The sequence below is a fragment of the Puma concolor genome, chromosome A2, assembly GCF_028749965.1.
Source record: "Puma concolor isolate L17-30 chromosome A2, mPumCon1.1.hap2, whole genome shotgun sequence".
In the NCBI taxonomy this organism is placed as follows: Eukaryota; Metazoa; Chordata; class Mammalia; order Carnivora; family Felidae; genus Puma; species Puma concolor.
Window position 1 is genome coordinate 155,617,781 of NC_141668.1, and position 13,236 is coordinate 155,631,016.

The window sequence follows — 13,236 nt, forward strand, 5'->3', positions numbered from 1 at the left end:
GTCTCCCTCTCTCTCTGCCCCTCCCCCGTTCATGCTCTGTCTCTCTCTGTCCCCAAAATAAAAATAAACGTTGAAAAAAAAAATTAAAAAAAAAAAAAAGTTTTTTCTCATTGCATGAGTAGCATCTGACTTTTAAAAATTTTTTTTATTTTAAAGAGAGAATGTGAGCAAGGGAGAGGGGCAGAAGCAGAGAGAGAGAGAGAGAGAGAGAGAGAATCTTAAGCAGGCTCCAAGCTGGGCTTGGAGCCTGATGCAGGGCTCGATCCTATCACCCTGGGATCATGATCTGAGCCGAAATCAAGGGTCGAACGCTCAACCGACGGAGCCCCCCAGGAGCCTCCCTATATGCTTCTTTTTAAACACTGGGATTTATTAAGAAGGGAAGCTTCATATCCCTACATACATGGAAGTTGATCATCAATGAGGATAAAAGGGAGGCAATCGTATAGAGCAACGCAGGAAGCAGAACTGGGTGTTCAGGATCTAGGTTGGTACCGTTGCCTTTGCCCGGGGAGGGGGGCGGTGTGTGCAGCTGGGGGTCTCCCAGCACTTACAGAACCAGTTTGCCGAGCCCCCTTACGAACTCCGCCGCCAGCTGAGATGCACCCCTTTGTCAGAGTTCTGGGTTCCTGCCCCTCTCCCAGGCTTCCAAGTTTTAATATTTTTAGCCTCTTTCCTTTCCTCCTCCAGCCCTAGGGAGAGGGGCGGCTTTCTGTAATTGTTGGAGAACTCTTGTTTTGCCTTTTCAGTGCTTCAGTTGCTGGGTGTGGTGGGCAGAATAATTGTCCCCCAAAGATATCCATGACCTAATCCCCAGGGCCTTGAATAAGTCGCCTTACATGGCACAAGGGACTCTGTAGACGTGATTACATTAAGGACTTGCGATGGGGAGACTATCCTGGGTTATCTGGGTGGGCCCCATCTTCATCACAAGGGTCCTTAAAAGCGGCAGTCGGAAACCGAAGAAGATCAGAGGGAGATGTGACGAGGGGGAGTGGCCTGAGAGAGAGGGGGCGGGACCGAAAACCTGTAGAGGTTGCAAGAGGCAAAGAAATGGGTTCAGCCCTATAGAGCTTCCAGAAAGGAGCACAGCCCAATGACCTCTGTGTCAGATTTCTAACCTTCGGAACTGAAAGATGATGAATGTGTGCTGTTTTTAGCCACTAAACTTGCGATAGCTTGCTATAGCAGCAATAGAAAACACACACCCTGGTTAACACTTCTATGTGAAATTCTCTGTTCGTGTAACAGGTGATCGTCCTCCTTGGGACCTCTTGCAGGGTGTTCTTACCAGAGCTGGGAAGAAAATAATAAGGAAGCCCTCGGGGGCAAAGAGGCAGCCTAGTAGCTCTGCGCTGGAGGCCAAGACAGAAAGGATCTCCATGGCCCCGTTGACCTTCCCCTTGGTGCTGTGATGGACGAGGAGGGAGGTGACCCAGACATTGCGGGGCACCGGCATGCTTGAACTTGGCTTCATTGACGGGGTCAGGCAGACTCCTGGCCAGGAGAGCCCCAGCGGTGCTCCCCGGGGCCACGGAGCCTAGAGATCCCTGGACACCGTAGAAGGCAGTGACAGAGCCCTTACTGCATCCAGTGCTGATGAAGTGTGCAGGTGCTTTTGTTGGGAGGGCAGTGAAGAATAAGGAACAGGGGAAACACAGGAAAAGGGAGGTGAGCAGGATGTAGCTGAGAGTTGGTCGTTGGCCTTGACCAAGGGAAAGTCTTGGTCCTTCACAGAGACCACAAGGACCGCAGCCAGGGGGACAGAGAAGCATAGATCTGTGGGGGCCAGAGCCGTCCCCGTGGGGTCTTGATAAACCGGGAAAGCCGCTTTCTTTGGGAGATGGTGGTCTTGATCTGGGTTTGAGTCCTGATGGGATGATATGACATTTGTCCCTGATTTTAGTTGATCAGGGACAAGCTGATCAACTAGTGATCAGTGATACTTCCTCGGCTCTCGAAGACATTCAGGGCAGCCTCAGCTCACTGGCCGGGTTGGTCTGGATGATGGAATCTCCCTGGCCTTCTTCCTTGCAGGCTAAGACGGTGTCTGAGGTTGCTATGGGATTCTGCCAAGCCCGGATTAATATCCTCGGGCCAAGAACAGTCAATACAGAAACTTCAGGAGAGAGCGCCTGCTTTCTTAGGTAGAAATCCCTGACGGTTGATGGGATTTGTTCCGCTGGTTGCGTCCAGGACCCTGGACGACATGGCTTCATCCTGAGGCTTGAAGTCCTGTTCACAGCTGGCGTAGTTGCATGTTGTACTAATCAAACTAAATGAATCTGGCTAGCCTCTGTCAGTCAGATGAATCGGGTCAAGAATGGATTCTTCTAACTCCTGTGTGAGAGTCTTTCCAGAAAACGAAGCCAGCTTTCTCCTCTGTGGGTTTTATCTTCCTCAGTTTCGTTCTCTCCTCTGCCTTCTTCACTACCTTTCCTTCTTCTTGTCTCGAGTTCTGTACAGACTCTGGGGATGGTAGGATCTGAATGAGGTCGCTGTCATGAAGATGGGGCACGGACGACCCGTCACTGAAGCCTCTCAAGGTACAAATGTCCCGTCACGTTTGTTTGTTAACTACAGGCAGAGGAGCTGCTGAACACCTGGAGGTGGGAAGGTTGTGGGAAGCTTCCAGAAACATCACACCCTTGTAACGCCCTTTACTTTAGAGGCGTTTCCAAATGGAAACATTCGGACAATTATGAAACACTGAAAGCTTCCTGGTCAGGAAGTGGTCTTGTAAAAGGGGGAAGCCTCTGAGGCTTAGCAACTAACGTTAGCCCGTTTGATGCTGACTACCTCAGACAAACTGAGCTAGCAATGTGCTCAGAGCAGGAGGAAGTAAGCCTTGAGTGACATCAGCGCTGCTTTGAATGGGGTATTATATTTAGGAGTTTCTCCTAAAGCAGGGTGCTTGTGCTATAGGCAAACGCTCCATTCATTCATCCACCGGATACGTTTTGTGTCTCATAACGTATTGTGAGTGTTGTTCCAGACCCTAGGGCTGTACCGGATGCCAAGGCAGCCCAAGTTTCTGCCTTCCCATTTCAGGCTCTGAGCCCCGCTGAGGTGGGTCCCGGCCCGTCCCGGCCCCTCCCGGCCCCACGCTAACTTTATCTGCCCTTCCCCATAGCCAGACCATGTAGCTGGACCCTCCCTTCAAGGTCTTCTCCCACTGCATTTCTCAAGTTCTCCCAGAGCTGGCCTCCAGCCCAGCAGGTGCTTTATCCTGGTGGCCCTTTCCTACATCAGAGAGAGGAGACCGTGTCTCCTCACCTCCAGGGAGTCAAGTTTCCCAAAGAGCAACAATCAGGACTGTTCAGACCTCGGAGAAGACACCACGCCAATGGGACAGAACGAAGCCGATGGGCTTCAAGGGGTGAGACATCTTCTAAGGCTCTTTTTTGACCTTGAACAAAGGAATCCTGTGTTATACATCAGTTATTTTCCAGGAACTAAACCAGGTTCCAAAGAAGCATGTTTTTTTAGGGGCTCCTGGGTGGCTCAGTCAGTTAAGCGTCCGAGTCTTGATTTCAGCTCAGGTCATGACCTCACAGTTCATGGGTTCAAGCCCCGAGTTAGGCTCTACATTCACAGTGTGGGCCCTGCTTGGGATTCTTTCTTTCTCTTTCTCTCTGCCCCTTCCTTGCTCATGCTTGCTCTCTCTCTCTCTAAAGTAAATAAATAAACATAAAAAAAAATGTGTTTTTTTTTTTCTGGAAGAGAATTCCAGCAGAGCCTTAAGAATGATGGGTTACATCCGTACAAGTGGACGTGAACATTTTACTTTATGTATCAGTCCTATGAGAGCAATTTCATGCTGCTTGGATTTATGCACCTTACAAAAAAAGCATCTAAAACATTTGTAAGCAAAACATACCAATCAATAAAAATCTCTTCAGTACAGATTCAGCCTGAGAAGAGGAGACAGCCCCCAAGGTCAGCAATTCTTGGGTATTTCAAAAGATAGATATCTCCTTTTTTAAAAATATTTTTTAATGTTTATTTATTTTTGAGAGAGAGAGAGACAGAACACGAGCAGGGGAGAGGCAGAGAGAGAGGAAGACACAGAAACTGAAGCAGGCTCCAGGCTCGGAGCTGTCAGCACAGAGCCCGACGCGGAGCTCGAACTCATGAACTGTCAGATCATGACCCGAGCCGAAGTCGAACATTTAACTGACTGAGCCACCCAGGCGCCTCTAGGCATCTCTTTTGGATACTCAGAAACAGGACTTTTATAAACAGGTTCACTTGTCAGCACACCTCAAATAAAACCCTCCCCATGGGAATGGGTCTCCAAATCCAAAACTCCTATTTCCACACTCATCATACCCTTGGCCATGAGTTCATCGTTCTCTCTGATGGGTCACACACGTTGCACTGGAGACCAGCATGGACGCGGCCAAGACTTGTGCCAAGTCTCCATCCCCCATTTAGAAGACCAGACAGACATCCAAACAGACAGGCTCTGAGATATCCATTTTTATAGTTTCTAAACAGTGTCCTGAGGAGGTAATGTTCTAGACTGTCTGAGCAGTGACTTGGGAATAGGATTCTTCCTCCATGTTCCTCTCCATTTTATTTTATTTTATTTTATTTTATTTTATTTTATTTTACTTCATTTCATTTTATTTTTGTAATGTTTATTTTTGAGAGATAGAGAGAGAGAGAGAGCATGAGTGGGAGAGGGGCAGAGAGAGAGGGAGACACAGAATCCGAAGCAGGGTCCAGGCTCCAAGCTGTCAGCACAGAGCCTGACATGGGGCTCGAACCCACAAACAGCAAACACTCCATTTTGAAAACACTATTTCCACAAAGTTTGTTGAGTGACTGTCTATGACCCATCAGGCCAGTCCTTTGCATCTCTCCTGAGGGGCTCACGGAAATGAGGCGGCAACTGCCTGGAGAACGTGAGGACAGGGGACTCTGAGCTTCTCTGATAAATTAAGTGGCATAAAAATGATACATTTCAACTGCTTTAAAATTACTGTCACCCTTGTTCAAGGGTGTAGTGGCTCGATTCTAAACCTCGTAACCTTTAGGAGGTAGAATTGACATCTGGAAGGTACTTCTGCGGATTTGTGAGTAGTCGAGAGAGGGGAGGGCTAAGAGAAGGGAGGGCGTGGGGGTGATTGGGTTTTGGTGTGAGTATCTGGGCAGGTGGGGCACCTGTTACAGAGAGAATGAGATTGGGGGTTGGTGGAAGTTGGGGGCAGGGGGTGGAGAAGCTTTCTGGAAAAACCTTCTTAGAAGAAAAAAATGCTTTGATTTTAAAAGCCTAATGTAGGGGCAACCTTCAAGTGCGCTCACTGGAAGGCCTTTGGTAACTCTGAACATTATCATTCATGGAAGCTTCGCGATCTGTTCAGTTGTTTACCCTCTCACTGTCACTGTCGGTTTGCCTAGCTTAACGTACAATATGCAAGGTACATTCTCTTCCTGTGTACTTATATTATATAAAAAGTTAGCCCAATACAGAAGGTGCTTTCTGGCTTCAAAAGTAACAGCAGCACTAGCTCCCTGGTCCTTGTGAAATACCTGCCATCCAGAATCTTCTGATCACCAGGTCCTTTCTCTGGGGGGTAAGCAGTACTATGTACTTGAGAGAGATGTCTTTTTATTTTATTTTATTTTTATTTATTTATTATTTTTTTTTCAACGTTTATTTATTTTTGGGACAGAGAGAGACAGAGCATGAACGGGGGAGGGGCAGAGAGAGAGGGAGACACAGAATCGGAAACAGGCTCCAGGCTCTGAGCCATCAGCCCAGAGCCTGACGCGGGGCTCGAACTCACGGACCGCGAGATCGTGACCTGGCTGAAGTCGGACGCTTAACCGACTGCGCCACCCAGGCACCCCAAGAGAGAGAGATGTCTTTTTAAAAAAAAAATTTTTTTTTTTTAATATTTATTTTTGAGAGAGGGGGAGGGGCAGAGAGAGGGAGACACAGAATCTGAAACAGGCTCCAGGCTCTGAGCTGTCAGCACAGAGCCCAACACAGGGCTCGAACTCACAAACCTCGAGATTGTGACCTGAACTGAAGTTGGATGCTTAACCGACTGAGCCACCCAGGCGCCCCGAGAGAGGTGTCTTTGAAAACCTTTGGAAGCCTCTTGGGATAGATTTATGGTGACCATATTTCTTCACCAAAAATGTTGACACAGGGTCGGATATCGGTAGCACATCTGAAGTTGGGATTGCTCTGGAGAGCCCAGCTTATTTGGTTCCCTTGAGATGGAACTAGGAGGAGTATGTCTACAGAATTTAGTCCTCAGGATGAGCAGACTCTGGGTGGTCTCCTCCCAGGAATATCCCCTCGTACCAGATGTTTCAGACAGATGTTTTCCCCTTAAGCTGTAACTTGGTGTTCTAGACCATTGTCCCAAGCCTGGGGCCTCGTGTTCCGGCTGATGTCACAGGGGATGTGGGAGGCCCTGCTTCTAGAGAACCTAAAGCCTTGACCATTGCGGGGGCGCCCGGGTGGCTCAGTTGGTTGAGTGTCAACTTCAGCTCGGGTCATGATCTCACCACTTGTGAGTTCAAGCCCTGCATCGTCAGGCTCTGTGCTGACAGCTCAAAGCCTGGAGCCTGCTTTGGATTCTGTGTCCCCCGCCTCCCCATTCCTCCCCACTTGCTCTCTCTCTCTCTCTGAAAAGTAAATAAACATTAAAAAACAACAACAACAGGGGCGCCTGGGTGGCGCAGTCGGTTAAGCGTCCGACTTCAGCCAGGTCACGATCTCGTGCTCCGTGAGTTCGAGCCCCGCGTCAGGCTCTGGGCTGATGGCTCAGAGCCTGGAGCCTGTTTCCGATTCTGTGTCTCCCTCTCTCTCTGCCCCTCCCCCGTTCATGCTCTGTCTCTCTCTGTCCCAAAAATAAATAAAAAACGTTGAAAAAAAAAATTTAAAAAAAAAACAACAACAACAACAAAGAACAGCCTTCCTTCCTGATCAACACCCTGAAATCCCCATTAATCTATATTATTTGTGATTTTGTAAGAGAAATCAACTTCAGGTAGCTTACAAGAAAGGAATTCATCCCATGAACTCAGCAGTACCTCATGGAACCCGAGGCCAGAAAGCAGCCGGACTCCTGGAAAGCACCGGAGTGGAAAGCTGCCCAGAAGCCTGGAAGGTACTGTTTCCCCTTCCTGTGCCTTTTCTCCAGGCGTCTCCTTCCCTCCTGTTTCCTAGCAATTAGACTTCTCTGCTTTCCAGTTTTCCACTCACAGCGGTGGCCCCTAGAGCTGTTAGATTTCCATGAACCAACAGGGTCAGGTGCCCGGAAGAGAATAGATTCTTTCTTGGTCGCATTCCACCGTCTGGGGAAATGTCTGCTGAGTCTGTCCTATGCTCTGTTCTGAACCCAAGTCAGGTCCGAGCTGGGTGGTTCAAACATGGCTGCTGTGGGGGCCACACAGCCCATGAGTTTAGTCCTGGGCAGAGTCTGCTCAGGACGATGAGGGTGGGAGTGAGACTGGGCCCCAGTAGAGAGGTCTGTTGAGGTCCCGTGGGTGCTTGCCATTTGGTCACAGTCCCCTTGGATCTGTGGGGATTGTCATTATTTTATACTCAGTACACTTCCCACCTTTTGTTTCAGAAACTGCTCCTTCTCCACTGCATGCGGGCCTGATAGAAATCATCCAGTACTTGTCCCTTTGTGATTCGCTTATTTTACTCAGCATAATGTCCTATAGGTTTATTCATGCTGCAGCAGGTGTCTGATAGTCCTTCCTTTTTAAGGCTGGACAATATTCCATTGTATGGATGCGCCACGTTTTGCTTAATTCATTCATTCGTTGATGGACACTTGAGTTGACTCCACCTTTTGGCTCTTGGGAATAACGCTGCTAGGAATGTGGGTATACAAAGATCTCTTCAAGATCCTGTTTTCGATTCTTTTGGGCATATATGCAGAGGTGGGATTGCTGGATCCTATGGCAAGTCTATGTTTAATTCTTTTGAAGAACCACCATACTGTTTTCCATAGCAACATCATACCCCCTTTTACATCCCGTCTGACAGTGCACAAGTGTTTCAATTCCCACATCCGCACGGACACATCTTATTTCCTGTTTTGTTTTGTTTTGTTTTTCTTTTTGGGGTATAGTGGCCATCCTATGAGTGTGAAGTGGTATCTCATTTGCGGTTTTATTTTGCACTTCCTTAATGATTAGTGACGTTGAACATTTTTACATGTACTTATTGACCATTTGTGTATCTTCTTTGGAGACCGCTATTGAATTTCCACTTGAATATGCCTATTCTCATCCATTGCCCAGTTTTGAAATGGGTTGTTTATTTTTTGCTGTTGAATTATAGGAGTTGTTTGTATCTTCTGGATACTAACCCTTTATCACATGTATGATTTGCAAATGTTTTCTCCCATTTCATGGGTTGCCTTTCACTCTGTTGATTGTGTCCTTGGATGTAAAAAAAGTTTTAAAATTTGTTGTAGGGCAAATTTGTTGTCTTCTGTTGTCTGTGCTTTTACAGTAATATCTAAGAAATCATTGCCAAATCCAATGTCATAAAGCTTCCCCCCTATGTTTCCTCTAAGAGTTTTATAGGTTTAGCCCTTACGTTTAGGCCTTTGATCCATTTTGAGTTAATTTTTTTTAAAGTTTATTTATTTTGAGAGAGAGAGAGAGAGTGAGCACAGGACAGAGGTGGGGGGAGAGAGAATCCCAAGCAGGCTCTGCACTGTCAGTGCAGAGCCCGATGTGGGGCACAAACTTTCAAACCGTGAGATTGTGACCTGAGCTGAAACCAAGAGTTGGATGCTTAGCCAACTGAGCCACCCAGGCACCTCAAGTTAATTTTTGTATGTGGTGTGAGGTAAGGGTCCAACTTCATTCTTTTGTGTGAGGAGATCCAGGTCTCCCAGCATCATTTGTTGAAAAGACTGTCCTTTTCCCCATTGAATGGTCTTGGCACTCTTGTCAAAAATCATTTGACTACATCTGTGGGAGCTTATTTCTGGGCTCTCTATCCTATTCCTTTGGCCTATATGTCTGTCTTTATGCCAGCATCACACTTTTTTGATTATTTTTGCTTTGTAAAAAGTTTTGAAATCAGGAAGTAGGAGTCTTCCAACTTTATTCTTCTTTTTCAAGATTGTTTTGGTTATTTGAAATTCTTTGAGATGCCATATGAATTTTAGGATGGATTTTTCTATTTCTATAAAAAAATACCATTGGGATTTTTTATAGGATTGCACGGAATCTGTAGTTTGGTTTGGGTGGTACTAACATCTTAACCAATGTCTTCCAGCCCATGAACCAATACCAAGTCTTCCAGCCCATGAACACAGAATGTCTCTCCATTAATTTGTGTCTTCTTTACTTTCTTCCAGCAGTATTTTGTAGTTTTCAGTCTTTTGCCTCTGTGGTTAAGTTAGTTTTTAATTATTTTATTCTTTTTGATGCCATTGCAAATGGAATTGCTTTCATAATCTTTTTCAGACAGCTCATTGTTGGTGTACTAGAAATGCAACTGATTTTTGCTTGTTGATTTTGTTAATGTTTATTTATTTATTTTGAGAGAGAGAGAGAGAGAGAGAGAGAGAGAGAGAATCCCAAGCAGGCTCTGTGCTGGCAGAACCGTGAGATCATGACCTGAGCCAAAATCAAGAGTCGGATGCTTAACTGACTGAGCCACCCAGGTGCCCCTGCATGTTGATTTTGTATCCTGCAACTTTTCTGATTTCCTTTATTAGTAGTTCTAACAGTTTCTTTTGTGTGTTTGTGGAATTTTTAAGTGTTTGTGGAATCTTTAAGGTTATCTATATATGAGGTCATGTCATCTGTGAACAGAGATTAAGTCTTTTATTTCTTTTTCTTGCTTAATTGCTCTGGCTAGATGTGGCCCTGTGTTGAATAGAAGTGGTGAAGGCAGACATCCTCTCCTTTTGTAACTCCAGTGACATAAAGTTTAGATCTTTTGTTATTGTCCCACAGGTCCTAAGACTATGTTCCTTTTTTTAAAAAGAAAATTATTGGAGGGGGGGCACCTGAGTGGCTCAGTCGGTTAGTGTCTGACTTTGGCTCAGGTCATGATCTCACGGTTCGTGAGTTTGAGTGCTGCATTGGGCTTTCTGCTTTCACCATGAGCCTGCTTTGGATCCTCTATCCCTCTCTCTCTCTCTCTCTCTCTCTCTCTCTCTGCCCTTCCCCCATTCACTCTCTTTCCTTGTCTCAAAAATAAATAAACATTAAATAAATTTAAAAAAAGAATGAAAATTATTGGGGCACCTCGCTGGCTCAGTCAGTTGGTAGGGCATGCAACTCTTGATGTCAGAGTGGTGAGTTCGAGCCCCATGTCGGGCATAGAGATCACTTAAAAAGAAAAAAAAAAGAAAATGATTTTCTTCTTGTTCAAATTAGATAATTTTATTAGCTATCTGCATGCTCGCTGATCCTTTCCTCTGTATTTTCCACTCTGCTTTTACGCTCGGCCAGTGTTATTTTTGTCGTTTGCTGACTTTAGTTATTGTATCTTTGACTTCTAAAATTTCCAGTTGGTTCTTCATTGTCTTTTTCATGTCTTTGCTGAGATGTTTTTACTTTTCCCATTTGCTTAAAGAGAGCTTGTAATTGCTTGTTGGAGCATTTATATAACTGCTTCACAATCCTTGTCAGATAATTCCGACATCTGTGTTGTCTCCGTACTGGTATTTGCGGATTATCCTTTCTCATTCGAGTATGAGATTTCCTTGGCTCTTGTTATGAGTGATTTTGGATGGTATCCTGGGCATTTGGAGGACAAGGTTATGAGACTCTCCCCTTTTTACGTATCTATTTTAGCAGGCAGTCCGTCTGTTGATATTAGGAACGCATGTCCTGGCCCCCTTTTGTGGGCTATGTTTTAAATGTCAATTACTTTTCAAAGCCTTTGCTATGCTCTTGTGGGCTGCTGCTTGTGTGTTACCCACAGGCCGGTCTGAAACCCGGGCAGGATTCCACACCAAAGAGGAGCTCTCAAAGCTTTTGCTGTGTTGATCCTGGTCAGTTTTATAAATGGGATGTGTCCAGGACTTGATACTCTGATTTAAAGCATCCCGTTCTGCCATGGATCTGTGGCCTCTCCTCTCCCCACCCCCACCCCCAAATTCATGTGTTGAAGCCCTAACCCCTCATGTGCTGATATTGGGAGATGGGGCCTTTGGGTGAGGTCAGGAGGGTGAGGCCCCGGTGATGGGATTGCTGTCCTCATTAAAAAGGCCCCAGAGAGGGGCGCCTGGGTGGCGCAGTCGGTTAAGCGTCCGACTTCAGCCAGGTCACGATCTCGCGGTCCGTGAGTTCGAGCCCCGCGTCAGTCTCTGGGCTGATGGCTCAGAGCCTGGAGCCTGTTTCCGATTCTGTGTCTCCCCCTCTTTCTGCCCCTCCCCCGTTCATGCTCTGTCTCTCTCTGTCCCAAAAATAAATAAACGTTAAAAAAAAAAAATAAAAAAAAAAAATAAAAAGGCCCCAGAGAACGTTCCCCTTCATCCCCTGCCCATGTGAGGACACAGTGACAAGGTGGCGGTCCGCAAGGCAGGAAACGACGCTGGCCCTGAGATGGTGGACTCGCCTCCGGCACCGTGACAAGATGGCATTCCTGCTTCTCTCCCCCTTTCTTTCCCAGCCCCCCACGGCCAGGGCACGGAGGCCTTGGTGTAGACCTTCTCGCTTCTCAGAAGGTATCTGCAGAAGTATCTGCAGAAGTTCCTGGTGGCTTCCCCTCCCTGTCTCCCCACCTTCCGGTGCGGGGACACCCTGCAAAACCAAGGTGTTGTGGCACTCGCCTGCCGACACCCTCGGGAAAAGCTCCAGGTTTCCCAGCCAGCAAGGCCGGGTGCTGACTTCTGCGAACTCAGCTCCTGCTACCCTTTCTCCTCACTCCTAGCCTAGCTCTGCTGTCAGGACCCACCAGCCTGAACCTCACCTTCACCCGGGTCGTGTTTACTTAACTAGCTTTTTTTTTTTTTTTTTTTTTAACATTTTTTTAACGTTTATTTTTTTGAGAGAGACATAGAGTTCGAGCAGGGGAGGGGCGGGGGGAGACACAGAATTTGAAACGGGCTCCAGGCTCCGAGCCGTCAGCCCAGAGCCCGACGCGGGGCTCGAACTCACGGACCGCGAGATCGTGACCTGAGTCGAAGTCGGACGCTTAACGGACTGAGCCACCCAGATGCCCCTTAACTAGCCTGTTCTTTTTTTTTTTTTTTTTTTTTAATTTTTTTTTTCAACATTTATTTATTTTTGGGACAGAGAGAGACACAGCATGAACGGGGGAGGGGCAGAGAGAGAGGGAGACACAGAATCGGAAACAGGCTCCAGGCTCTGAGCCATCAGCCCAGAGCCCGACGCGGGGCTCGAACTCACAGACCGCGAGATCGTGACCTGGCTGAAGTCGGACGCTTAACCGACTGCGCCACCCAGGCGCCCCTAGCCTGTTCTTAAGAAGCCTCCCCTTGGGGCACCTGCGTGGCTTAGTCCGTTAAGTGGCCAACTCTCGATTTTGGCTCAGGGCTCAATCTCGCAGTTCGTGAGTTCAAGCCCCGTGTCGGGCTCTGCACTGACAGTGTGGAGCCTGCTTGAGATTCTGCCTCTCCCCCACTTGCTCTCTCTCTCTTTCAAAATAAATAAATACACTTTAAAAAAAAGAAATGAAAGAGGTCCTCCCTACACCAGAAGAACGGGTTGCCTAGAGAGTGGACACCTTTGCCTGCTGTGGCTCTCAGTGCGAAAGTCCCCTGCACTCCACGGCCTTGACTTTTCCGCCATCTTGCTCAGCCTGTAGCCTCCGGGGCCAGCGCTTCTGGGTTTCTCTGCGGTGTTCTGGTTGTCCGGCACAGTGCCTGACGCGTGGGAGAGGAGTCATGGACAGAACCTTCACCTGTATTTCCTGCCTCACTCCCCTGCATTTAGCCCCACCGCAGTTCATGAGAACAAGGCTTTGCTCCCAGAGCCTCTCGCCTTCGAGCCCTGACTTCTCTTTTTCCCTCTGTGTAATTCCTGTTTTCCTCCTACCCCGCGAAAATTCCTCTTTCATCACCGTGTTCTCACATGAACCCAGCTGGAATTCGTAGTTTATTCGTTGAATTGAATCCCATGTTGAATGAGACACCCCAGAGGGAGGAAGGGCTCTGAGCCCTGTTTTCTGGATCATGTGGGTGAGGGACCTGGGCAAATGTTCCCCCAGCACTTCTTTTTAAAAAAAAAAAATTTTTTTTTTCGGGGCGCCTGGGTGGCGCA

The 13,236-nt window shown here is 47.3% G+C and overlaps 1 long non-coding RNA gene across 1 annotated transcript; it reads left to right on the forward strand.

Annotated features, from left to right (window-relative positions):
- The first annotated feature begins 93 nt into the window (after positions 1-93).
- LOC147583624 (uncharacterized) lies at positions 94-3,906 on the forward strand. Its single transcript, XR_015248415.1, has 2 exons — positions 94-2,546; positions 3,134-3,906. It is a non-coding gene; the product is annotated as an uncharacterized LOC147583624 (long non-coding RNA).
- The last annotated feature ends 9,330 nt before the right edge of the window (positions 3,907-13,236 follow it).